This window comes from Lepisma saccharinum, chromosome 3 (genome assembly GCF_977018435.1).
Source record: "Lepisma saccharinum chromosome 3, izLepSacc3.1, whole genome shotgun sequence".
Lineage (NCBI taxonomy): Eukaryota > Metazoa > Arthropoda > Insecta > Zygentoma > Lepismatidae > Lepisma > Lepisma saccharinum.
Window position 1 is genome coordinate 4,720,559 of NC_139231.1, and position 25,717 is coordinate 4,746,275.

At 37.0% G+C, this 25,717-nt stretch overlaps 1 long non-coding RNA gene across 1 annotated transcript; it reads left to right on the forward strand.

Moving 5' to 3' along the window:
• The first annotated feature begins 6 nt into the window (after positions 1-6).
• Positions 7-11,350, forward strand: LOC145985698 (uncharacterized). Its single transcript, XR_014441429.1, has 2 exons — positions 7-62; positions 10,888-11,350. It is a non-coding gene; the product is annotated as an uncharacterized LOC145985698 (long non-coding RNA).
• Positions 11,351-25,717: the final 14,367 nt, after the last annotated feature.

Sequence of the window (25,717 nt, forward strand, 5' to 3'; positions counted from 1 at the left end):
TTCCCAAAGGAAGGCGCGGGAGGGGTCCATGGACACCGCAAGCAGCCACTGCAGCAAGGAAAGTAAGTGAGCTTTTCATTACTTCAACTAAATGCTTATCGCATCCTGATAGATTCCGAAATTTTGTATTTTCCTTGTATCTCTTCCCTGTCCCTTTTGGCCAGTCACAAAAATGAGGGTGTGATGATTGATGAAATTGTTGAAGGGTCACTCACTCATTAGGGAACACTCGTATCCAGGTTGTTACACCCAGAACCTTTGGTGACGTAATCACGAGCCAATTACAATTAGAGATTCGCATACCAGTTCCAGAATTGAAGATTCGGCTACCGGTTCAAGAATTACAGATTCCGTTACAGGCTTCAAGGATTAGAGATTTGGATATCGGTTTCAGAATCACACATTCAGATATCTGCTCCACGATTAATTATTCGGATATCGGTTCCATGATTAGAGATTCGGTTACCGATCTCAGGGCTAGATTTAGATATCCGTTCCATGATTACAGATACATGTATCAGTTTCAGGACTAGATATTCGGATACCTGTTTCCAGGATTATATAATAGGGTATCGGTTCCGGAATTAGAGATTGAGATATCGGCTCAAGAATTAGATATTCCGATACCGATTCGACGTTTGGAGATTCGGATGCAGGTTCCATAACTAGACACTCTGATATCGGTTCCAGGATTAGAAATTCGGGAATCGGTTTCAGCACTAGAGATTCGGGTACCGGTTTCAGGACTAGAGATTCTGGTATCGGTTTCAGGACTAGAGATTCTGGTATCGGTTTCGGATACCAGTTCCAGGATTAGATATTCTGATATGGGTTCCAGAATTAGAAATTTGGATAACGAAATCGAATAATTTGCATTCCGTATATGGACTTGTGGGAAGTTATTTCAGGAGGGCCGTACTTTTTGGAAACAGTGCCTTGGACCATAGGAGCACCATCACGTCGTACTCCAGAGATGAAAAACAAAACACTTACTCGCGTTGTAAACCTTCCGGTGGCTTCCTTCTCGATGCAAGATCAAGGGTCCCGCCGAACAGTTATCATCCATCCGTTTTATGGCGCTAAAACGTCTTTGTTTGTCTGTTTGTGCGGCAACGGAACAAAGAAAGGCACCGTACCGTGAAGAATGGAGCCGGAGGATCGATCTCCCGTATAATGCAGCGGCAATTGCTTCGCGAAAGACAGGAACGTAATCGTGGTTCCAAGCAATTAGTTCTCCGGGAAGGGAAAAAAGGGGAATTTTTGTTTCCCTGTCTTTCTTCGTCTTTCTTCGCAGAGATTTCGTCTCAAAGGCAGACTAATTAGAGATAGATTGGAAATGAAGAGGCTCATTGATCATATTCACGCTTCCTTTACAGCGTAATCTTCCGTTTCTCACAAAGATTTATTGGACTCCACTGCATTAAATCCACTTCATGCTCAGAGAGGTCAATCGGGACTTGACACACGCAGTTTAACCATTCGATTGCATCAGTGGCGGAGCGTAATGTGATGAGGTCCCCTTGGAGGTAAATATGTATGCAGGATCGTTAGTATACATACGTACACACACACAAACATACACGCACACGCACACGAGACATTTTATCGTCATAAGCAAAGTACATTTTTTATATTATACTAACTATTCTACTGATAGTTAAGTAACATTTTTCTTACAGTATCTGTGCAATGAAATTTGAAATTTAACGCCGTTGATTTAACGTAACTATACTCAAAATACGTTCGCAGATTTGTAGCTGTAAGTGAACAATTTTGTGTCACGGGTGGGACAGAAGAAACACTGCCTCTTCACTTTAAAAGTAGTTTAATTTAATTTCTGTGAATTGTCAAATGATGAAGAATAAATTAATTAAGACAAAAAGAAAAGGTAATTGTTCTTTGAATATTCTCGTGAAGTTGAGGGGAAAATGTAACAGTTAGAGGAGAAATTATTTCTTTTTTTGGTTTTACGGGTTGGAGACAATAGAATGCATAACTAAATAAAAAAACTTAAAGTAAACGATTAATGTGTAAAATACATTCTACATTCTAACCCAATTATGTATATTACTTGAATTTCAATCCAGCAGACAATTTTAGACTGTTCACTCACAAGATATGATAATGTTACAGATTTGCATTTAATTTTTAAAATTGAGCTTCAGGGACACTTTCGCTTGGAATGCCATACATACACACACACACACACACACACACACACACACACACACAAATACACACATATGCACACAAAACAAACGAGAATTGTATAACGTACATCAGCAATGCTAGTTTCAAGGGAATGGATGGATGTTCAGTGATTTGCTACTTTGCCTGCATCCATATAATAAACTGGGTATGTGATAACCGTTTCAAGACAGTTAGTTGGATGTTTTATAAAAACTAATTCAATAGCGATTTTTACGTCTTTTGTCACTTTCACATTTTTAAAAATAATTGAAAAAAATTGTTTTCCGTCATTTCCCTCAAATTCCTGCCTCTCCTCTGTATTAAATTCTGATGCTCATATTTTAAAATTCGAAAAGTCTAGCATAATTCGCTTACAGTAATATTCGGGGTGAAAATAAACTTTTTTAAGTTCCCTAGCAACGTCCGTTTCCATGGTCCACAAGAAGCTCGGCAAACTATAAAGAATTGTTTGTTATTGCATTATTTAAACATTAAGTTAAAAACAAGCACGATGTAAATATTTTTTCATAAAGTATACCAATATCTAATTATATCTGGACTGAATCTCCTTATGTAGATGTCACCCTTGTTTTAAGCACGATTTCTAACCAGGAGTTGAATCAGCTGTTATTGATCTGTGAGAAATAATGTAGCTAGACAATGAAAACATGAAAAAAGTGGCTTTAAAAGAATTATGCAGATGGTGTGATAACAATGGCATAAACATTAACGTAGAAAAATCATCTATAATCGTGTTCCATAGAAGAAGATTGCAAACTCTAGTTGTGTTAGACATTAATGGATCACACTTAAAACAAACAAGGACACACAAATATCTTGTCATTATGCTGGATGATCAATTGAAATAGAAAGCCCAAGTAGAACACATAGAAGAAAAGACGCTGAAGGCGTTTAACATTATAAAATGCCTCAAGAAAAAGTGGGAAGCAGATCCTATATTACTGCACCTTGTTCACAAGCAAATGCTAAACTCAAGATTAGAACATGGCTCTTTCTTGATTAAGAATAACCTAAATTGGGCATTTGGAAAACTATCTTCAATACAATATCATAGTTTATGTAGAATCTTTGGTATATGGAAAGAACACCGAAACAGGCTACGTTTGTTGAAGTAGGAGAACCACCATTTCATCTACGGGCGCAATATCTTGTGAGAAAATTCTTAATGAAAAATATGCCTTCCACATCTAGTCCGATAATACTCAAATTATCACTTTTACAATCCTTAATGTCATCAACTCGTACAGCTAAATATAAATTAAATCTTCCAATCTTGTTCTCAGCATAAAAGTCGATTAAGGATTTCATACCGAAAGTTATTAGATTTTCAACATCTTCGTGCTTTATGACAGACTATTTTAAATTAGTAACAGTACTTCCCGTTCACTTTGCTCCATATCTAGATAAAGATACACGAACGTCAATGCCGAATATTGTGAATAACATATCTATGGAATATGTACATTCTGTAGTGCATGACGATTTTTTTACAGACGCATCAAAGTCCGCAGCTGGTAACACTGGAGCTGCAATATATTGCAATAATCTAATGGAATACAAAATTTATCCATTACCAGCAGAATTTTTAATATTCTCTGCGGAAGCATGTGCTATTGGTCAAGCGTCATATATACAGGAAAGGAAACCTCAAGATTGTAGTGATCCCCACTGATTCAGCGTCAGTTTTACATTCCCTGGGGTCGATAAAAGCAGATTACTATGTCGACTGGTACATTGTTCACATAAAAAAATTGTATCACAAACTAGCCAACTCAGGTTACAGTATTTTTTTATGTCTGGACTCCTGGGCATACATCCATAGATTGATTGATTGATTGATTTAGTTTATTTTACTTCGCGTTTTGTGCCTCTTGGCTAATTTGCGATGATGGGGATGAGTGATGAAATGATGAAATTGATGAATGGACATTCACAAACAACCAAGCCCGACCAGGATTCGAACCCGGGACCCTTGGCGTCGCAGCGCGATGTGCTAACCACTCGGCCACAGGGTAGGGCCATACATCCATAGAAGGGAACCACATAGCAGACGCATTAGCCAAGTACGCAGCTGAAGAATCAAGTCACCGATCGCTTTGGATGATTTTTTCTAAAAAGCGCTAGAGTCACATGCTAAAACAGAATTGTTGGAATGTTGGCAGAAACAATGGAGAATTACAGGGAAGACTTATGGGAAAAAGTACTATTCAATTCAACCACATATATCCAAACAACCTTGGTATCAAGATATTAATCTTTCAAGAAATTTGACACGCACCTACTGACTTATGTGTAAATAGTCCTAAGTTTGCTAAAAATCCCTATTTCAGACTTCTCAGCATTGTTTTGTAAGGCAAGGTACATACTACAACTTAAGTTACACAACTCCTACGCGTGCAGGAAAACAATTTTTGTTACTTTCACAAAATAACACACTTCAAACACATTGTAACTTCTTCCTTCCTCTATTCAAAGAAACCAATACGATTGAACACAATATTTTGTTTTATCAATATTAATCACCATAAACAATGAAAAATTAATTAACATGTAACTTACAATTGTTACTTTCGTTTCAATGTCTATATCCCATAACATACTCCCTTCCAACCTCGGTCGGTAGCTAAGGAGTGCTTCATTTGTTTTCCTTGCTCGTGACGTATCGTGAGAAGAAATCTTCAAATCTCACATACGAGAAGTGTGTAATGCTCTGCTTAAACGAAGATTCATGAATGAAAAAGTTCGTTCTGTGTTCATTGTTCGTAACGAACATTGTAATCGAAGTTGAAATATGACAAATTTTCCTTCGCGTGATTAATTTGCTTGGTATTTAACACTGAAAATTGTCAATATTTGTAGTGACGCATTTTGTAGGAACGAATCGTATTGTACAGCATGTAAGGATTAATTGACCACAGGCATGTGTTATTGAAAATTATTATTTATACTCCTAGTATCTTTACGCTTGCAAGCACGAATTCACTGGACAAGGAGACGAATGCTTTGGAATATTACTGTACGAAATGTTTGTTGTTTGTATCTTTGGACCTCAACGGCAGAAACTAGTAGTATTATAACGTAACCATATTAACAAAACAGCTTAGTATATTTATAAGCACAATACAACTTTTTTCATGTGTAATTTCTTTGAAATTGTCAGTATGTATTGCTGGAGAAAGGGAATCGAGTGAGTACGTTCACTTACTTGAAAAGTTTAGAACGTGACGTTATGTGCGTACGGGCTCTAATATTCTACAAACATTCAAAATATTATTGTATATTTTCTTACTAATAAACTGGGTAAGTACTGTCCGTTTCAAAATAGTTAGTTAGATCTTTATATATGCGAATTCAATAGCGACATGAAATTGGAAATATAATATTTACTTCTCTTGTCATTTTTATATTTTTAAAAATAATGGGAAAATATTTGATTTCCGTCATTCCCCTCAAATTCCTATCTTGACTCTGTAATAAATGCTGACGCCCATATTTTGAAATATGAAAATTCAAGTATCTTCCACTTACCGTCGTTTTCGGGGTGAAAATTAGCTTTCTTTATGTTCCCTAGCAACGTTCGTTTCCAAAGTCAAGAACAAAAACACGACAGCATTGTTATATCTCGAAGCATTTCATGATAACAGCCACGATCGGGCACGTAGCCAGGGGGATGGCTAAGGGAACTGAAGCCCCCCCCCCGAAATCCTACAAATATCTAATTTAAATAATGTATAGCGGTAATTAATTTTACTTCCTTAGCAAGATTAAACATTAGAGCAAAAATCATTTAGTGTATAATAGAGCAAGCAGCTTATATTTTTATATTCCACAATTTAATCCAAAGAATAAATGGATCCACAGCTCACAAAATGTATAGTTTTCTTTGTGAGAGGTAACGCAATATTTACTTTTTGAGTAAAATTTGCCCCTAACTTTTAAACCCTTTTCTTTTTAACAGAATGTGTAAAAGTTAATAACAAAATACAATAACTATGAATTTCAGTACACAAACTGTACAAAATGTAAGAAAAGTAATGTCATTCATACGGTGAATCTAGTAGCAAGTCCCTCCACTTATTATAAAAATAACAATAAGTTTGGATTAAAATTGGTTTATTTTTAATAACTTATAATACTTATTATAGTAAACTTACAATTATAACCGTGGTAATAATTATTATTGTCTTATTATTTCTACTAATCAAGTTTTATTAATAGCCTGCCCTCTCTACAAATATTTTTGGCGACGCCTCTGCTGATAAGGGATGAGCCCCCCCGAAATAAAATCCTGGCTACAGGCCTAGCCACGATGTACCTGTTTTCGTATTTTGAGTACTAAAATGAACTAAATCTTCTTATGTAGAATACACTCTTGTTTTATGCACGTTTTCTAACTTGGAACTGAATCATCTCCGTTACTGTTGATCTCGCGGATAAAGTATGATGATCATCATCATCATTCTCTATGGGTATGGAGGGTTTTAAGTATCGTCCCGTAGGACCTGACTTTCCTAATGAAGAGGGTAATGTTTTGGTACTTGAATGCGTGTTTTTGAATTTGGAACTTTTGGTTTTTCCCTGAAACTGCTACGGGGAGAGGGTATTTGGTAGGTGAGGGGTTTGGTTTGCCCCTTAACTTGGCTGGGGCGAAGAAAGGATTTTGGATTTTGGATTTTCTTGGGTTTTTTCCTCCGTGGAGGACAAGTTTTGTCAGTTCGGCTAGTTGCTTGGTTTTCTCCCTCGGCTCGGCGGAATGAAGGTGAGACAAGGTGTTTGGTTCTTGTTTGATGATTGGGTTTTGGTAAGTTCTGGGGTAGGGTGGTTTTGAAGTAAAATCGTTGAAGTTTGGTGTTCGTCTGGTATTGATTTAAGGTCGTCTTTCGTTGGATTTGTTTGGATAGCTAGGATTTAGTTAGGGTTCGCTGCGTGCAGCGTCTATTGTCGTCTCGAATTCTCAAGATTTTTGTTAGTCTTTTGTCGTCTATTCGAAACATCCGTCTTCGCGCATGTCAGCCAGCATGATGAAAATGGCTGCTTTCTTTCCGAAGTCGTCGTTCTTCTTTGATCGGATCTCTGGTGCTGCTCGTAGTATATTTGGCATCATCCTTCTAAGGTTTCGCTGGCTGAAGACCCCATGAAAAAAAAGTTCTTTTTTTATTCCCTGCAAACGGATGTTGCTAGATGCATCAAAAAAGGGCATTTTCACACTTAAAAATGGGGTACGTGAGTGAATTTTTAATTTTTCTTGGTCTTTTGGAACAATTTGGATGGGGTCGTAATCGAGCATTTTTTTTTTGCCTTTGGGTCTTTCTTCACGGTGAATATTTATGTCGGTGAGTCAGTAAGTGGTGGGATTGAGGCTTTATACGTATACGTATATTGACTCGCAAACTTTCGACGTAGCCTATGGCCACGTGTTTTGCACTCGCCGGCGTGACCTTCCACCACGTTTTTAGTTCCTCAATGTTCTTAACGCCTCTAAAAAGATCGGCATGTATTATTGGAGAAAGGGAAACGAGTGAGTACGTTCGCTCACTTGAAGATTTTAGAACTTAACTTTATGTGTGTACTTGCTCTAATATTGTACAAACATTGTATTTAATTATTGACAGTTTTCTTACTAATAAACTCGGTAAGTAATATCCGTTTCAAAATAGTTAGATGTTTTACATATACGAATTCAATAGCGACACTAAGTTGGAGAAGAAATATTTACATCTTTTGCCATTTTCACATTTTTAAACTTAATCGAAAATAATTGTTTTCCTCCATTACCCGCAAATTCCTACCTCGCTTCTTTAATAAATATTGACGCACATATTTGAAATACGAAAATCTCGCACTTACCGTACTTTCCGGAGTGAAAATAACCTTTATTTAAGTTTCCTAGCAACGTCAGTTTCAATGATCAAAAACATACATAACAGACTAGAAATAGTTGTTACACGTCTAAACATTTTATCTAAACAGCCACGATGTAGATATTTTCGTATTGATTACCGGCTTCTATATCTGGACTGAGTCTTCTTATGTAGCCCCTGGCCATGTTGCATGAAAGAAACATGAAAAAAAATTAAACATGTTTGAAACAAGTTTTCTAACTAGGCATTGATTCATTCGCGTGTTATTGATCTGTCAGACAAAATGGAGGATTTTTTTTTGCTCCTGAAAACGAACTTTGTCCTACTTGAAAAAGGGCATTTTCGCTCTTTAAAAAAGGGGTGAGTGATTTTTTAAAGTTATCTTGATATTTCGAAACAATTGCATGAGTGGGTCGAAATGGATCATTTTTTTTCCTCCGACGCTTCCTTCAAGGTGAAGATTTATGTCAGTGAGTCAGTAAGTGGTGGGATTGGAGCTTTATAGATATTGGATATGTAATTGGAATGATGTTTTTAAACATAAGGAAATATCAGGTGCAAATTAACGAGGAGAATGCTAGATATTCCTTGAAGTAAACCCAAGTATCTCTGGAACAGACAGAATTTTTTATCCTGCCAAAAATAATTTTTCCTCAGTAAATAACAGACTTGTTTGTTACAAATATTTGAATTCGATTTTAAAATTTGAGCTTTTTCACGAATAACGTTCTCCTCTTCTAATTGTCGCCAGCGCCGAAGTAAAAACATTTTTCAATTGATCTTGTCAAATTTTAAATATGAATCACATAATCCAAGAGAAACATCGATTTAAAAGAATAAGGGTAGACGTAGATTTAAATGTGTGGGCTTCGTTCATTGCAGAAGAAAACTGGAAGAAATTAAATGACGAGAATGGCAATAGAGGCTTAATACGGAGTATTCGTTTTCACAATTGGGGTATACCGGCACCTTTGAAATGAAATCCAACCGAAAATATCTAGAAACTATGTAGAAAAGATCTTGTAATGCAATGTCAACACATTATCCATTCTTTTTAAGTATAATTATTCTAACAATACGGTGAGAAATTTTGAATTACTTGATGACACTTGGAATTCATAAGTAAAATTTGATAAGAGTTTAGGTTGAAAAAACAAGCTCACTTGTTTAACAGTTGAGTTCTTAGGTTCAAACATGTAACATTATTGAAAAATTCATTCTATAACAATTTACTTTTTGTTTTTGTTAAACTTACCCCATTGATATAACTGTAACATTGATCAAACTACAATAAATGTCTGATGATGGGAGCGTTTGTTCTCCCGAAACGTCACATCAAGAAGTGTCTAAATGCTCGTAACAACTGTAAACCACAAAAGGAATTATTCTCACAATACAACCAATTGTGAGAGAGCAAGTTATTCATAAATTAAATGGAATACGTTTGTAAAAGGAGAATAGCCGGCCTCCGTGGAGGAGTGGTTAGCACATCGCGCTATGACGTCAAGGGTCTCGGGTTCGAATCCATTCATCAATTTCATCATGTCATCAATCATCCCCATCCTTGCAAATTAGCTAAAAGAATGCCACACAAAGCGAAGTAAAGTCAATCAATCATGAAACTAGAATATTTACACCGTTGGAAAGATTCACAATTGGTCACTATTACATGAAATTCATGTACAAGAAGACGAAGTTGATGAGCGTTTCTAGGCAATTCATTCATAAATTCATTAATTCATACCTTAATTATGGGTTCTTTAATGCTGCACAGAATCCTTTTGCGTGAGATGTTCGAAAGTCACCTCCAAATAGCTCCGCGCCCAGAACATCCGAGTAGGGAAGAGGAAAGTGTGCTTTACTGAAAGAGTAACCTTTATTGTACTGTAGGTTGGACTCAGATGCAAGGATACACAATCCTTCACGTTGTGTGGTGCAAGAGCTTACTCTAGTCATTAACGCACATAGCTCAGATTGAAAGTTTAATTGCCAACTGTGTCAACCCATCGACCTCTCACCTTTCCCATCCTCTCGCGTAAGTTGGAGGCCACGGACCTTTCTTACCTCCTAAATCATACTAAGGTAAGAAACGGGGGTAGGACAGGATCCTGGCAGACCATGCACGTCAATATTGTTAATTGCTTTTAGAAGAAAATGGCAAGTACAATAACAACAGGACCTGTGTCAAGAGTGGGCTACAGCGGGTCATGACCCACCTCAAATCAGGCACCTGTATCACAGAGATCTGACCCTAACATTCGCAATTAAACATTAGAATTTGTAAAATTTCTTTTTACTACAATATTTAAACTACAATTTATTGGATACAAAATCTTTGTTTTGGTCATGTAATATCAATGTGAATATCAAAATACATTTTCATTTAAATATGCGGCCCATCCAGATTTATGAGTCATCCCCATCCGCATGATCAAATGATCATTTAGTGAAAAATAGAAAATGCAGAATTTACTGTGACGGTTGGAAATAATATTTGTGTAAGGAAATTAATGATTTATTAGAGTTTTTAAAATGTTTGTTACAATTATTGTTAATAATAATAATGATAATTATAAAATTTTATCAATTTTGAAAATGAGATTAGATTTCTTGGCATCGCCTGTTTACACCTGAATTCAGCAATGAATGCAATCCCCAAAGCAAGACATTAATTCACCTTGGAATCTCTGGTAATACCATTATAGCTACGTATATGCTTATGTAAGCATTTTGAAGGCTGGACCTTCAGCATGAGGTATGTTTTAACCTTCACATTTTGCACAAACAGCATTGTTTTAAGTGTTTCTTCTTTCAGGTTCTGATGGCGACCATCTGTGGGACACGCAGAACCCAAAGTACAGATACAGTTTCGATTCAAGCCTTAGCGGACAGCAAAATACAGGAGGAGCTGCACCAATCGAGAAAGGGCGCAGGATCTCAAACTGGAGCATCCATATTTGATGCAAACATTTATTGTTGCAAATGTAGTCATATCCTTACTGTGCGAATGGTGTCTTTTTATGTCTAATTATACTATGTTGTGTGCCATAAAGTGTCTCTGGAGTACTACAACGTCTTGCTTTGCATCATACAGAGCGTTTGGTTCCCCGCGCGACTGAGAGCCCGCAGTTCAGGATAATAGGCTGCAAGGTGTGCAGCGGATGCCCAGAAACAGATGGATGCGGTTGCGCAAGGAATCAAGCACATGCAATTCAATAAATATGTGGCCTGCGTACTGTATGGGATCTTCGATGTTGCTGTAGCAAAGGGTGTAAGATAAAATGTCATCTTCTTTTACGTACAGGAATCATACATTTCTGCGTTACTTTATGTACAAAATTACCTTTTCTGGGTTCCATAAAATTGCATTTGGACTGATGATTTACTGTTAATGGATATTTAATTTATTTTTTGTGTCTGATGAAATGTATCCTATGTTGACCAAATCCTATTGCAGCAATGGCTAACCGAGGAGAAGGGTTGGAAGTTCAACCCAGAAATAAATTTGAAATAATAATACGATTAATAATTAGTTTTATTTGTTCAGATCTTTTATATTGTGTGTATATAAATTGTTTTTTGGTGCGCAAAAATGCTCCTCCTCATCTTTCATGTCACCTGGTTACCTCAAGGAAAACCTTTTTCTGGAGTAGAAGTGATATTGGTACATCTCTTAATATTAGGTATTTGGGTATGCCGAAGTTTGTATGTGGAAATGTTTTGGTCGATTCGGTGGCCGAGATTGTTGAGAGCTGGACCCCACGATCTCTCGACACAGAAGAATTGTTTTTGTCATAAACTGTAGGATTCGGTAGGCGATGGTGCAATGTTGGCTGCCTCCGTGGCCGAGGGGCTATCGTAATGGGATACGAAGCCAGAGGTCCATGGCTCGAACCCTGCTCAGGAAATGAAAATAAAGGAATGCTTCCAAGACAGTGGCGGTGATTGGGGGTAGTAGGGGGGAAGCAGTTGCTCCACATTTTTTGGCGCCGCACTATGGCCTCTTAATGCTAAGACTTGTCTACCAAGAAAAAAACAATATGTAATCCCCCCTAGTTTTGGCTCGCAATCGCCGCGTCTGTACAGAGGTGAGGCAGAGACGACCACGTAAAAATCGAGACTGAGGCCGCGTCCGAATCGGCAGCAGATGTCGCCTAGAGCACCGTTTCATCGGGGGACTCATGCTCCCTCCGTCCGAATTGGCGGCAGACTTTGAGTCGGAGGGAAGAGGCGAACGGGGCATCAGATGCACGCTCCAACTCGCTTTGGCTCTGCGATTGGCAGCCATATTGCACCTTCCGCTTTGCGGAGACACCATTTACTGAATGGTCTATGTAAAACTCAGTGATTCTTGGACATTTTATGGATAAACCTGAATGTAGAAAAATTGAAAATGAAGAAATCACATTTCTAATATTAGTAGTAAATAGGTGGAAATAATTGAAACGTTTAGTTGGCGTCTGCTTCCATCCTGTGCGCCTGCGCACCAGAGCGTGGTGGGTGACGTTAGGGGCGACACCTGCCGGGAAAAGTGACAACTGTACTGCAAGGGGCATGTAGATTCGGACGACTTCGACGGCAGATGAAAGAACGGGAGAGAACGGGACGGAGCGCTTGCCAATCCGGATACGGCCTAGACCGACATCAGACGCTTCGAGACTCGTGAAGAGGAGATCAGATTCATACAAAGATCTGTGAAATTGAGATGAGGCTAGTCTCGATAGAGACTTTGATACGCTATACGATATTGTACAACTTCGTCATACATACAAAGCTGTTAGGCTACATACATGCAAGAGATAGAAAAGCCGACGTAAAATAGCGAAAATAGAAATAGTGTAATGTTGAAACTTATAGGATTTTTCCCCACCCTGCTAGCTGCAGTAATAGAACATATTTTTAATTAAAGACAACCTTGTGTTGGGTTTTCTGTTCTGTCTTTAAACACAATAATGCTATGCATACACCTCGTTTCCTTTATGAAGAAGTTCCGTTCCCTACTTTTACTAATTTAAATGCCTTTACTCGTTTAATATACATTCGTCCAGACTCCCCTAGAATCAATTAGTCCACCTGAAGGGAGGATGACGAATGAAGAGATGCCAAGAATGCATGAGAATGAGAGAGAGGGGGGAGGAGAGAGAAAGATAGAGAAAAAATACAAAGAGAAGGTGAGAGAGTTAGAGGTGGAGAGGAGAGAGAGGAAGGGTAAAAGAGAGCGAATTAGAGAGAGAGAGAGAGAGAGAAAGGTATGGAATACATACAAATAGAAAGATAGAGTAAATGAAAAGTATGGAGAAGAGAGGAAGGAGAAGAAAAATAGGGAGAGAGTGAAGGAGAGATAGAGTGAGAAAGAAAGAAAAAGATGCAAAAACATAGAGAGAGAATGGGATGGAGAAGAAAAGAGAGAGGGGAGAAAAGAGACAGCGAATGAGAGAGGAAGCAGATAAGGAAATAAAAAAAGAAGCCTAGAAAAGGGGAATCGCAAGCAACACCATTTCAACTCGTCTCACGTCGATATGAAATTTAATTCCAACTTTATTTAACCAAGTTCCGAGAGTTTCGCAAATGACAAATTGAATACAATAGTTTTTTTTCAACCCGAAGTTCAAGGATTCAGGGAGAGAAGGATCTGCCATTATCCTACTATGCAGAAGGACCTATTTCGAGGTTCGAAATTCCAATTACCCCCTTCCCTTCTTCCTCTTCCCAGCAGACTTCGAGTATCTCATGCGTACATTCCTTGGGGCTTCTAATTCCCGTATATAATCTCGTTTCTTCCAATTTTCCAAAACTCGAGTAATATATTAAGCCCTTCGCTCTCTCTTCACATCTGAAATAACATTTCTGCTTAGGCATTTCGATTGAAATTATTCAAGTATGGCAAAATATAATTGCTTTAGAAATGCCTGGTTCAATAGGTAGAAAACACTGCTTTCAATGCTGTCTCATAGATGTCGCAAATATCTCAGAAGGAGTCATACGAAATTATAATCTTTGCTCTTTTTTAAACTTCTTAGACTTTTCTTTTCGTATTCACGCTGTATTCCACACTTTAAGAGTATGGTAGCTGGTATTAAGAAATAAACGGAGACTTTTACTAGCTGGTTAAAGATATCAATAAATTACAAAAGACCTGAAATTGTTTTATTATGTATAAGTTTTGCTTTAATATAAATCAACTAGATTTCATCGTTCCTACTTGTGTTGCATTCTTGTTTTACTTTCATTGTGCGTATAGTGTTACTTAGATCTGTTTTTGATCCCTTGAAATAAACAAAAAACATTCAACACTCACAACCATACTATTTTGTGTGGTTTCTTTCGATATCCTTGGCAAAGTACATATCGAAGTCATAACTAATCACTTATCTTTTGTTGCTGTAACAAAAACTCTCCCCCCGGAAATGTTTCCTCAGGGGGATTTTTGAGGACAAATTGTTGTTGGGGGAAAATCCTCCCTGTCCCTTCAAGGATTTCGCACCCTGCCTCATACCGAAGAAACAAGCCACACTTGTTTCTCTGCCGAGTTCGCATGACGCCTTTACCCGGTATTCATACCTATATCATTGAACTAATTAGTTTCGGAGAATACGTAAGAAGAGACGATGGATCCATCCATATAGAAGTATGGAATTCGGTGCCTATTTGGTGGCATTGAATCCAGATAAATTCGGATTGTTTACCATGCGCGCCAAGATACTTTATGTGTTCCATTGGCATCAGTGATATGTAATATAACGTTTACAAATAAAACAAAAGCCGTACTTCCCAATTATATTCTTAATGGAAGTGTACTTACACGCGTAGATGTAATCAATGATTTAGGATTAATATTGGATAAGAATTTAAACTATAAACATCATTTTTCTTACATCTGCTCGGATTCATATAAAAGTCTTGGATTTATAATTAGGTCAACGCAGGTTTTAATGAATCTATATAATTCAATCGTTCGTTCAAGGCTTGAATACTTAAGTGAAATTTGGGATCCATTTTATCAGGTACATTCAGATAATATTGAACGAATTCAGTTTAAATTTTTACGATACTTGTATTTTAAAAAGTATAATCGTTCAGCAGTATTAAATAGAATTTTTTATACTTTTTTACTTGTAGATTTTGAGGTGCCACCTTTGAAATCTATAAGATTAACAACTCAATATTTTACACTTTATAAGATTATGAATTACTTAATAGATTTGCCTGAAGTGTTGCAATATTTTAAACTTAGTGTTAAGCCAATAAATTTTAGGTGTCTGCTTCCTTTTTTTATTGATAAATCGAAAATTAATACACATAAATCTTCAGTTGTTATCAGACTATGCACAAATTATGACAAACTTGTTCAAAAGGGAATTAAAGTAGGGTCATTCCATGTCAATTCATCCAGGCCATGTCACCCACCATCCCCGATTTTGATGAAATTCGGTATACTTATAGAATTTTTAATGCTGATTACAAAAATGACAATTTTTTTTAGATTGGTCAAGGGGTTCAGAAGTTACGCGCTTTTTAAAATCTCCGTGTACGCCACTTGCGGCTCGACTTTGAATGACACGCATTAGGTTATAAATAATAGTATCTTCCCTCAGGTTTGCCGTAGAAACTTCAAGTTTCTTTTCTTTTGTTCAAAATGGTGTAAACTTTCATTTTAATAAGGTTTCAGATGATTGTATTAATAACCATGTATTTTTATGTATAGATTCATGTATTTTTTTAGAAGAAAAAATGACTAACTTCAAGAGCAAATTTCGTGCAATGCCCCCCCTTCAATTTCCCCCCAATTTTATATGTAGGTAGCTCAAAGTGTGTACTAATGCCTGATGGAAAAATTGGGATGGGCGGTTCAGAGACAGGGTGATAAAAAAATAATTTGCATCAAATGACATTAAAGTTAATCTTATTAAAAATGCTTATGTATTTAGCACAAAGCCTGAAGTACAATATGTTTTAAGGTATAATATTCAAAATTTCTGTTCACTATGTGTGAAGGTAAGCATAGGCGTAACCTGGCTGGGCAAAGGGAAGCATTTGGCCCCTCCAATATTCATAAATTAAATTAAATTTACAAATAATAATTGCAGCGGAATGCCGATTTCAAGTTCCTTGATTTTACATTGTCCTGCATTTTATATTTCTTTGTGATCCCAACATAGCAAATTGCTAAGAAATTTTCCTCCGTTTTACATTTTCTCGCATTATAAGTTTTTTCAGCTTGGCTGCCTGAATAACATAAAATCGAGGTTCCACTGTAACTAAGTCAGTTTCAACTGTCTTCATTTTTTTAAAGAAATATAATCATCATTATTAGCATTCCCAAATTTAGCAAATTATCTTCGAGAGTATTCTTTTTGTGCATTTTATCTCAATATGGAAGTTCGTTTTTTGGCTACTCTTCACGGGGATACGTAATATGAAGTTAGATTTAATAATACACACTTGTGCTGATTGAAGTTTTTCCATGGAAATTTTGCCATATACCACAGAAACTCTTGTGACAGGCTGGTTGGAACACTTAAAACAAGTGTGGCAACGATGTACTAATTAGACATAATATTGAAGGCATACATTTCTCATTAATCATGTACGATGTGTCAGCGATTGCAAAGTACTAAACAACAGAACCAGGAAAATTAAGTATGCACTATTTTGAACTTAGGCTACAGGTTCGGTAAGTTACTTTTTACAAGTAACCGAGTTACAGTTACTCATTTAAAAACTAACTCAGTTACAGTTACTGGTACTTTGAAAGTAATTATGAGTACTTTACAATTACTGTGAAAGTAACTTACAGTTAATAATCGATTTGTGTAAAAATTACACAAAATCAATGATCATGAAGACTTGAGTGTTTTATTTATGTTTCTAGTACATAATATGCCTTCATATATTTACATTACTACTGCAAATAAATGATGGAACAAGGAGTCAGCTTTGCTTGAATGATTTTAATTAAGAAATCATTAGTATGCTAACCACGGTATATTGAATATGGTGTCATTGATTCCACTTGTACCTATTTCTTTCCCCTCCATTCCAAGATCACCATGGTCCACTCCTTTGACAATGACATTTTCCTAGCTTGAGAAGCACATTCCAAATGAACGCAGCAGACCACCAAAAACACTGAAGTTTTCACATGTAATTAAAAATAAATTGAAGTAAACCGTAGATAGCATAGCTTCCCTTCCAGGCCAGCAATTCCAGTCGCTAGTTACAGTTAGAATTCCTAAATAAAAAGTAACTGTTACTTGCAACCAGTTACTTCGAAACACTAGTTGTTTAACAGTCAATGGAAAAATAATAAGAGCTGATGAAATAAGTTTTGTGTAACTGTGTGGTTTGACTGTTGTGAAGAAGTTTCTTCCTGAATTCCAACTCTAAACAATTATGTATTAGCTTGTGTGTGTGACTAAAATTTGTTTGTAAGATTGCTTCAAAAGTCCATGGGAAAAAAAGGAAATGCAGCAATTAAATTCTTGCATCCACTTGGTCCATCAACTTCCTACTACTGGCCACAAAATATTCTGCGTACAGTGGACATTAACACCACAAATGGAAGGACATACTGTATGTACTTAGTGATAAGTCAAATACTTTAGAGTGTTCGAAATGGTGAAAATATTCCTCTAAAATGTGAAGGGCACAATCCTACATGAAACTTTGGCAATGCATAGAATACAATAGTGTAAGTATTATTAGTACTATATTCATGGGCGTAACTTGGGAACTATCTTTGGGTTGAAAGAATCACAAAGTTTTCCAACCCATAAAAATAGTGTCCAAGATTACGAGTATTTGCTAAATACATTTGAAAAATCACAATTATTACTCTTTATTTGTTTGTTCTTCAAGTGTCAGAAAGTTCACAATATATATTTAACTGGCAAATTGTAATTAATTTATAAATTTTGGAGGGGCCAAATGCTTCCCTTTGCCCAGCCAGGTTACGCCTATGCTTACCTTCACACATAGTGAACAGAAATTTTGAATATTATACCTTAAAACATATTGTACTTCAGGCTTTGTGCTAAATACATAAGCATTTTTAATAAGATTAACTTTTAATGTCATTTGATGCAAATTATTTTTTTATCACCCTGTCTCTGAACCGCCCATCCCAATTTTTCCATCAGGCATTAGTACACACTTTGAGCTACCTACATATAAAATTGGGGGGAAATTGAAGGGGGGGCATTGCACGAAATTTGCTCTTGAAGTTAGTCATTTTTTCTTCTAAAAAAATACATGAATCTATACATAAAAATACATGGTTATTAATACAATCATCTGAAACCTTATTAAAATGAAAGTTTACACCATTTTGAACAAAAGAAAAGAAACTTGAAGTTTCTACGGCAAACCTGAGGGAAGATACTATTATTTATAACCTAATGCGTGTCATTCAAAGTCGAGCCGCAAGTGGCGTACACGGAGATTTTAAAAAGCGCGTAACTTCTGAACCCCTTGACCAATCTAAAAAAAATTGTCATTTTTGTAATCAGCATTAAAAATTCTATAAGTATACCGAATTTCGTCAAAATCGGGGATGGTGGGTGACATTTTCACAAAATTCTGGATGATTTGACATGGAATGACCCAGTAGACTTTTATAACATATAGTTCAATAATAAAAATAAATATATTGTCATTGCCTAACAATTAAATTTGATTGTATTAAAATTATTCAGTGTTTAGTGAAGCTGTGTTTGTATTATACTATTTTTATCGATACTATGTATTTAAAGTCATGCTTCATTTACTCTGGTATGGATTTGATATTTGTACAATTTGTGTAATTAATCTTAGTGTTCATCAACTATTGTGCGATGTATTATATGTTTGTATTTGAAAGTATTTAGCGATACTCTGTTGTGATTGTACTATATTGTGTTTGTATTTGTGCTGTAACTTTGTATAACATGCCTACTTTCTTTTTATTACTACTTATTTCTACTTTAATTATCTATTTTTCTGTATTTTTTCGTTGTATTTTGTAATTTTGTAATTCTGTAGTTCTGTAATTTTTAAAATGTATATTTGTTTTTTATTATAAAGGTTTTAATATGATCCTTTATTATAGGAACATTATGTTCTGTTAAGGATCTTTGTGAAATAAATAAATAAATACATACATATTCACGGCCCTAAACTTTCGCAAAAGCTCGGTAAAAAAGAATACAAAAGGTGCAAAATGCCTGATATGGTGTCATCAGATACATTTTTCAACTAAAAGATCCGATCATATTCTTCCGATTATAAAAAAACAATCAGCTGTGGCGAACAGAAGGAAATTGCACTGTCTCTGTTTCGTCCGCGGTATATTAGCAGAAGGCAAACCGTAGTATCTGTTAGAAAAAATGCATTTTTCTAAGAATATCAATGAATATGTTACCCGTAAGCGGAACAATTTCGATTTACCCCATCATTCAACCACGGCCTACAAATCATCTTTCTCCTTTTCGTCTCCCAAAGCATGGAATGCATTGCCTGCGAACATCGCATGCATAAAGAACCAAGTAAGTTTTAGAAGTAAAGTAAAATATTTACTGTTAATCGAACAATGGAAACGTATATATTGAAGGTATCAAGTCACAACATGAAATTGTATTTTTATTATTACTTTGTCTTTTGTGTTTGTAGTTAAACACTTTATGTATTCATTTAATTTTGTGTATCTCTTAGAAGTATAGGCTATATGTATTATTTTACTTGTAGCTTAGTGCTCCCTCCATATGCAGTTTATTATACAGTGTGTCATTTTAATGGCGCCCACGGACCACAGAAACGTATAGAGGAAATCAAAACAGACAACTTTTCTCAGTAACACTTTTTTCGTTTGTGCGCCGTTTCGGCGCTACAGTCGTTAAAAAAGTCCGTTTTGCCGCCTGTATGCTGGCAATCCAGCACAACATTTCGTAACAAAGCGCGTAAGTCTGTACATTTTCTAGAAGCTTCAAAGCTTCAACCTGACCAAGGGTCGTTCACTTATTTCTACCAGTCAGTAGCTCTTCTTAGGCATGTCAAATATGCAGAACAAGTGTAAGGAGACTTCCTGGAGTTCTACTCACAGGCAAACAGGTTGAAATTTTGCTAAGATATAGGAAGTCAAAAACTTGACGAATCGGCGTGGAGGAAGTCTCCACTGGCAACAGGGACAGAGCAGAAAGGTAGGAGGATCACGCTTTGGATTGGATTGGAATAGTGAACAGCGTTCTTCGGTTTTGATCTGCGAAGAAAGTCAGTTTCCTGACTTGGCCTGACAAACAAGCTTGCGGTACAGGCTTACACTTCATCTCAACTTCATCATAAGAATTCACGTTCCACAGGTAATTAGCCTACCCTCACCATGTATGATTCAGGTTCGAAGGTTTTAAAATCCAAGTATTAACTGTTTGCCGTTTCTAGTTGTTTATTTAGTGTACCGTTTACTTTAGTACCGTTTGCTCCTTACCACCGAGCTCACTATGAGCAGCAAGTTGCTCTACCATCAAGGATGAATGATGGTTAGTGAGCTACATTCCCAATAAGATCCCTCATACCTAAGGGTATGATACGTGGTGGATCGTACCTCGATCCCCGTACCTCTCGCATCTGTGACGTCATTTCCTGTGGCGAAACAGTGCACGGCAGTGTTGGAAGGAACACACAAAGAGCAGCCTATAGGCTGAACCTCGCCCGCTTAATAAATAAATTTATTATGACTATTATTATTATTTAGCTAACAAATATGGGTATTATGTAGTACTAATTGTTCAGGTCGAAACTGATTGCATTATTGCTTCTTATTTTGTGGCGAAGTAAATTGAAATATTCAATTATTTTTAATGCAACTAAAATGTTATTATTTACTATTACTCCAAATGGCTCATTCTAGTGATTCTTTTGGTTCATTCATGATTAGCCCTAGTGAAATGATTAATAAGGAGGCAAAATCTTACGTAGAATCAACATAATATTTTGGAATTTAAGGTGACGATTGTTATTGGGAATAGTAGCATAATTTCTACATAAAAAATAAGGAAGATTACTACAATTACGAAGAATGGTATTGAAAATGTACTTCGGGTGGATGATTTTGGGTCAAAGCCACATTGAAATGGAGATCTCTTTTCTCTACCTGTAATATATATATATATATATATATATATATATATATATATATATATATATATAGGGGTGTAAGGGGTGACCTTCCACGTAGTACACCCAAATGTCAACCTCACTTCCACGTTAGTACACCCTGGACTGAAGACTAACGAGGCTCTGGCGACTGGCCTTATGACCAGTATAATTTTGTTTGTATTGTCCTGTTCTTTTGTCCTTATGTGTGCTGAGTGTTCTTTGCAGCCTCAGCTTTTAACAAGTCAGAACATTTTAATATTTTATGATTTTAATTAAACAACGATAGAGTTCTTATGTGTAAAGATAAGGGGCTGGTCCCCGTATAGTGTGACGGGTGCAAAATAGCCTTAGTGCTGACGCACCCAAAATTTTAAAATCAAATCAAATCAAAATCAATATATATATATATATATATGGGCCTCCCCTATGGCGCAGTGGTAGCGTCGTCGCCTTGTAATCAAGGGGTCCCGGGTTCGATACCCGGTGGAGGCACAAGTGGTTCGGATCCCACTTTAAACTGTAGGTCCAGTCCCGATTAGCCTTACTGTGCATAAAGTGGACTTAAAACACCAACTCAATCAATCAATCAATATATGTATAATAAGGACGCTAATATTAATATCTTGTCGCTTCTATCTGAAAATCTGAAAGCTTCCTTAAATGACTTTAGACTTCATCTTTGGAAATTGTATATCAGATCAAGTGGCTGCGATTGGATCTGGGGGGCAAGGTGACAGAACTGGTGGGCAAGGACAGTTTATTACCATTTGTAGATAAGGTTTAGCACAGTGCGGGGGCAAAGTAGGGGGCAACAAATCGCCACCACTGATCAGACCTAACACGTTTCTAGACTTACTATGCCGTCTAGCACAACACCAAAAAGCATGATCAATAAATACCGTACTTTTCCAAATCCAGATAGCTCGAGACGACTAGTCCTGAAGTGATATCTCTTTTTGCCGGCAGTTATGAATGACGTAGGAGGCAAGTCCGTTGTTTTCCCCCAACTCAGCGCCTCCTGACTAGTGGAATGAAGTGAGACGGATAGGTTTTTGGCTCTTCTTTGCGGGAAATTAGTCATTGTCAGCGGGATAAAAAAAATGGAGGAGGAAGCCGAAGAGAAATTTCCCCCTTAGGTACATATTTCATAACCGCAACCACTGGATTACGAATCTTCCTGTCAGGACTGGTATCCCAGACGGGAGCCTGGTGTGATGAAATCATTTAACTCTCACCGCACCATCCTTACTTATCCCACGATTGGATGACCGATTGTATCTTCTCGCCATTCAGCGCTGTTCTTCGGGAGTAGCTGTAGCACGCTTGTGAGGAAACTATATATACGTCAAGCAAGGACGTACCCCAAATGGAGCTGAAGGGATTCTGGCCCCCGAAATCCATTCATGAAATTTATAAAAATAAAATTGTGAATGTCATGCTCCACGGTAGACCAGTCGCTAGTCGACCTTAGTTCGAATTCCGGGTAAGACATTAATGTGTTCTGAATGGAAAAAGTAGAAAAATTGAGTTAATTTATGTGATGCTTATGTGGAGAAAACTGTCACTTAGGAGTTTTCCTTTTTGAAAAAGTCGGTGTGATGTCTGATTGGCACGGGAGAGACTCTGGTTCGATTCTCGGTTTGAGTGATCTAAAGTGAGAATTTGCCGACCTGATCGTGCGTAATGCGGCTCTGGGGCACACCCAACCTCTGGGTAATTTAATCTCAGATCATACAGGTAATATCCGCTCACCATCAAGGATTTTACTGGAAAAAAAATGAGCACGCTTTACGTGGTCCTTTGACTCATAGTTTTCTCAGCTGAGGTTGTAATTCTAAGGTGACACATTTATTATGGATCTGTATGTTTGAGTAGAATAGACCAGCTAATAAATGGTTTCCTGGGGACATCCTGACGGTAAAGGCGGTTTGAGCGTGGTGCTACTTACATAACCCCCCCCAAATGTCCGAGACCGTGAATGTATTGCGCCCTACCTTCAAAACACCTTCCCTCCCGTGCGTTCATGGCCCAGTGCAATGGACACGGGGAACTTTACCTTCATAAACAAGTTATATCTGCACATCTTAAAAGTAAGAAATTACACTAATATTTTCTTGACTCATTCACTGTAATCTCAATAAGATTTTTTTGCTAATTGAAGGGATCGGGGCGAGATAGTGCCAAGCCACATCTATTTCCACCACGCACTTGTAAGATAATCATATGGTATTGCATGAAAATCAGTACAAGGCATCCTCATGGCTTGAAGTACAAAGTACGAGTGACAGAAGAAATTCCGAGAAACTCAAATTTGTGGATTTATTTTAAACTTTAAAATCTGCTTCTCACAAGCAGGAAATATGGCTTGACTATGTCACCCCCAGAGGCGGCGACAGAAGGGTGCTTGCACAACCCGTTCAGCACACCCTTTTCAAAACCTATTTTTAAAAGTTTGGAATAATCAAAACTAGTTTCTGGCAACGAATTATTGGTTTAATCAGGCGACAGACAGTACTGAATCTGAAGGGGAAGCCACATTTACGTCTTTGTACAGTCACCGGCAAAAAAATGGGACACCTAGATCCTGGAATACTAGCTTCTCTGCAAGGCGGTATGTGTGTTGCCTAACTTACGGGGATTAGTGGACTGTAAAGCAAATTTTCAATGGCAACTTCTACCACCGCCGTAGTGTTAGGTAACACACGTACGCCTTGCAGGGAAGCGAGTGTTCCAGGATCTAGGTGTCCCATTTTTATTGCCAGTGACTGTACGTGTTGTGGTCAAAGCATGCAAGCAAAAATGAATCAAGTCATTGGCATATTTTTATAGAAGCCGAATAAGAGAAACATTAAGTTGCTGAAAAACTAAGTATGCTGACCAAGGCAGTAATTTATTTTATTAAAAACATAAACTAAACGTAACGTTTTAACCTTCTAGCAAGGTCTTCATCAGACTCTGTATCAAGTACAAAAGACTTTTGTACTTGATACAGAGTCTGATGAAGACCTACTTTTGTACTTGATACAGAGTCTGATGAAGACCTTGCAAGAAGGTTGAAAAGTTACGTTTAGTTTATGTTTTTAATAAAATAAATTACTGCCTTGGTCAGCATACTTAGTTTTTCATAATCATGGAAACAAGGCTTAATGGTGTTATTAAGTTGCTGACCAAAGCAGTTTATTAAGATAAAAAACACTTACCAGGTAACGTTTCAACCCTGTATTAGGGTCTTCCTCAGACGAAGAACTAAACTAAAATTTAGTTTAGTTCTTCGTCTGAGGAAGGTCCTGATACAGGGTTGAAACGTTACCTGTTAAGTGTTTTTTATCTTAATAAACTGCCTTGGTCAGCAACATAGTATTTTTAATATGGAAACAAGGTTTAATTATATTACCACATTATATTACCACAGAATAAGAGTTGATAGGTATTTGATGTAGTGGCTAAAACATGGATGGATGTTTCATTTTTCCTTTATTTTCAACATACAACCCCTAAATGTCATTCAGCACCCTTTCATTATCCCTAGATGGTTAATCCTGGCGCAGCCGTTGCTCATCCCGACCCATTCAATTAACCTATATCGGGGCCTCCCTGTATCTATCCTGGCACAGTGGTAGCGTCGTCGCCTTGTAATCAATGGGTCCCTGGTTCGATACCCGGTGGAGGCACATAGTTGTTCGGATCCCACTTTAAACTGTAGGTCCAGTCCCGATTAGCCTTACTGTGCATAAAGTGGACTTTAAACACCAACTTAACAACAACAAGTTAACCTATATCAGTCCATTGAGATAGACATTAACTAGATACATACGTGCGTACTCTCTGTATGTACATTACGCTGAAATCGCCAATGTGCTAACAAAGATAACACAAATGTAAAATGTACCAATAATAATTCGAAGTTGGCATAACTTGACATATTCTGATGGATAACCGAAAGAAAATATTATCAACTTCTTGCTCATTGATTTGAGGTGGGCTGCAGACCCCCATCGGCACAACTTTTACTCAAACAGAAAATTGGACGGGGAAATTGCATCATACCGGTATTTATAGATCCACCAGGCAAATAAATTACATATTTCTAGCTCTCTCTCAAAAATATTAAGGGCTAGAAATATGCAACTATTGATTCCAGACAAATCGATTATCGACTATCAATCATTAGCTAAATGTTTCGTCAGACCTGTTATAACGTGAAAGGGAGTGAGGTTTACATTGATTCAAAAGGGTAAGAACATTTAGTGTGGTTCAATCGCTCTGTTAATTTTAACTATGGCCACCAGCCAATAGTTCTGTTGTCGCAAAATTTCCACACGGTGTGCGTTAAGCTTTCTATTAACGTGGGATTATGTTTCCAAAATATTGATTAACCTTTACATGGTATACTGCTGCTGATGATGATATGCACATAATTGGCAAGAAAGAGGCATATTACAATAGAGAAAACATTATAGAAACACAAGGTATTGAAATGTGTATTATAATGATTGCATTTAAGCATAAACGCTACT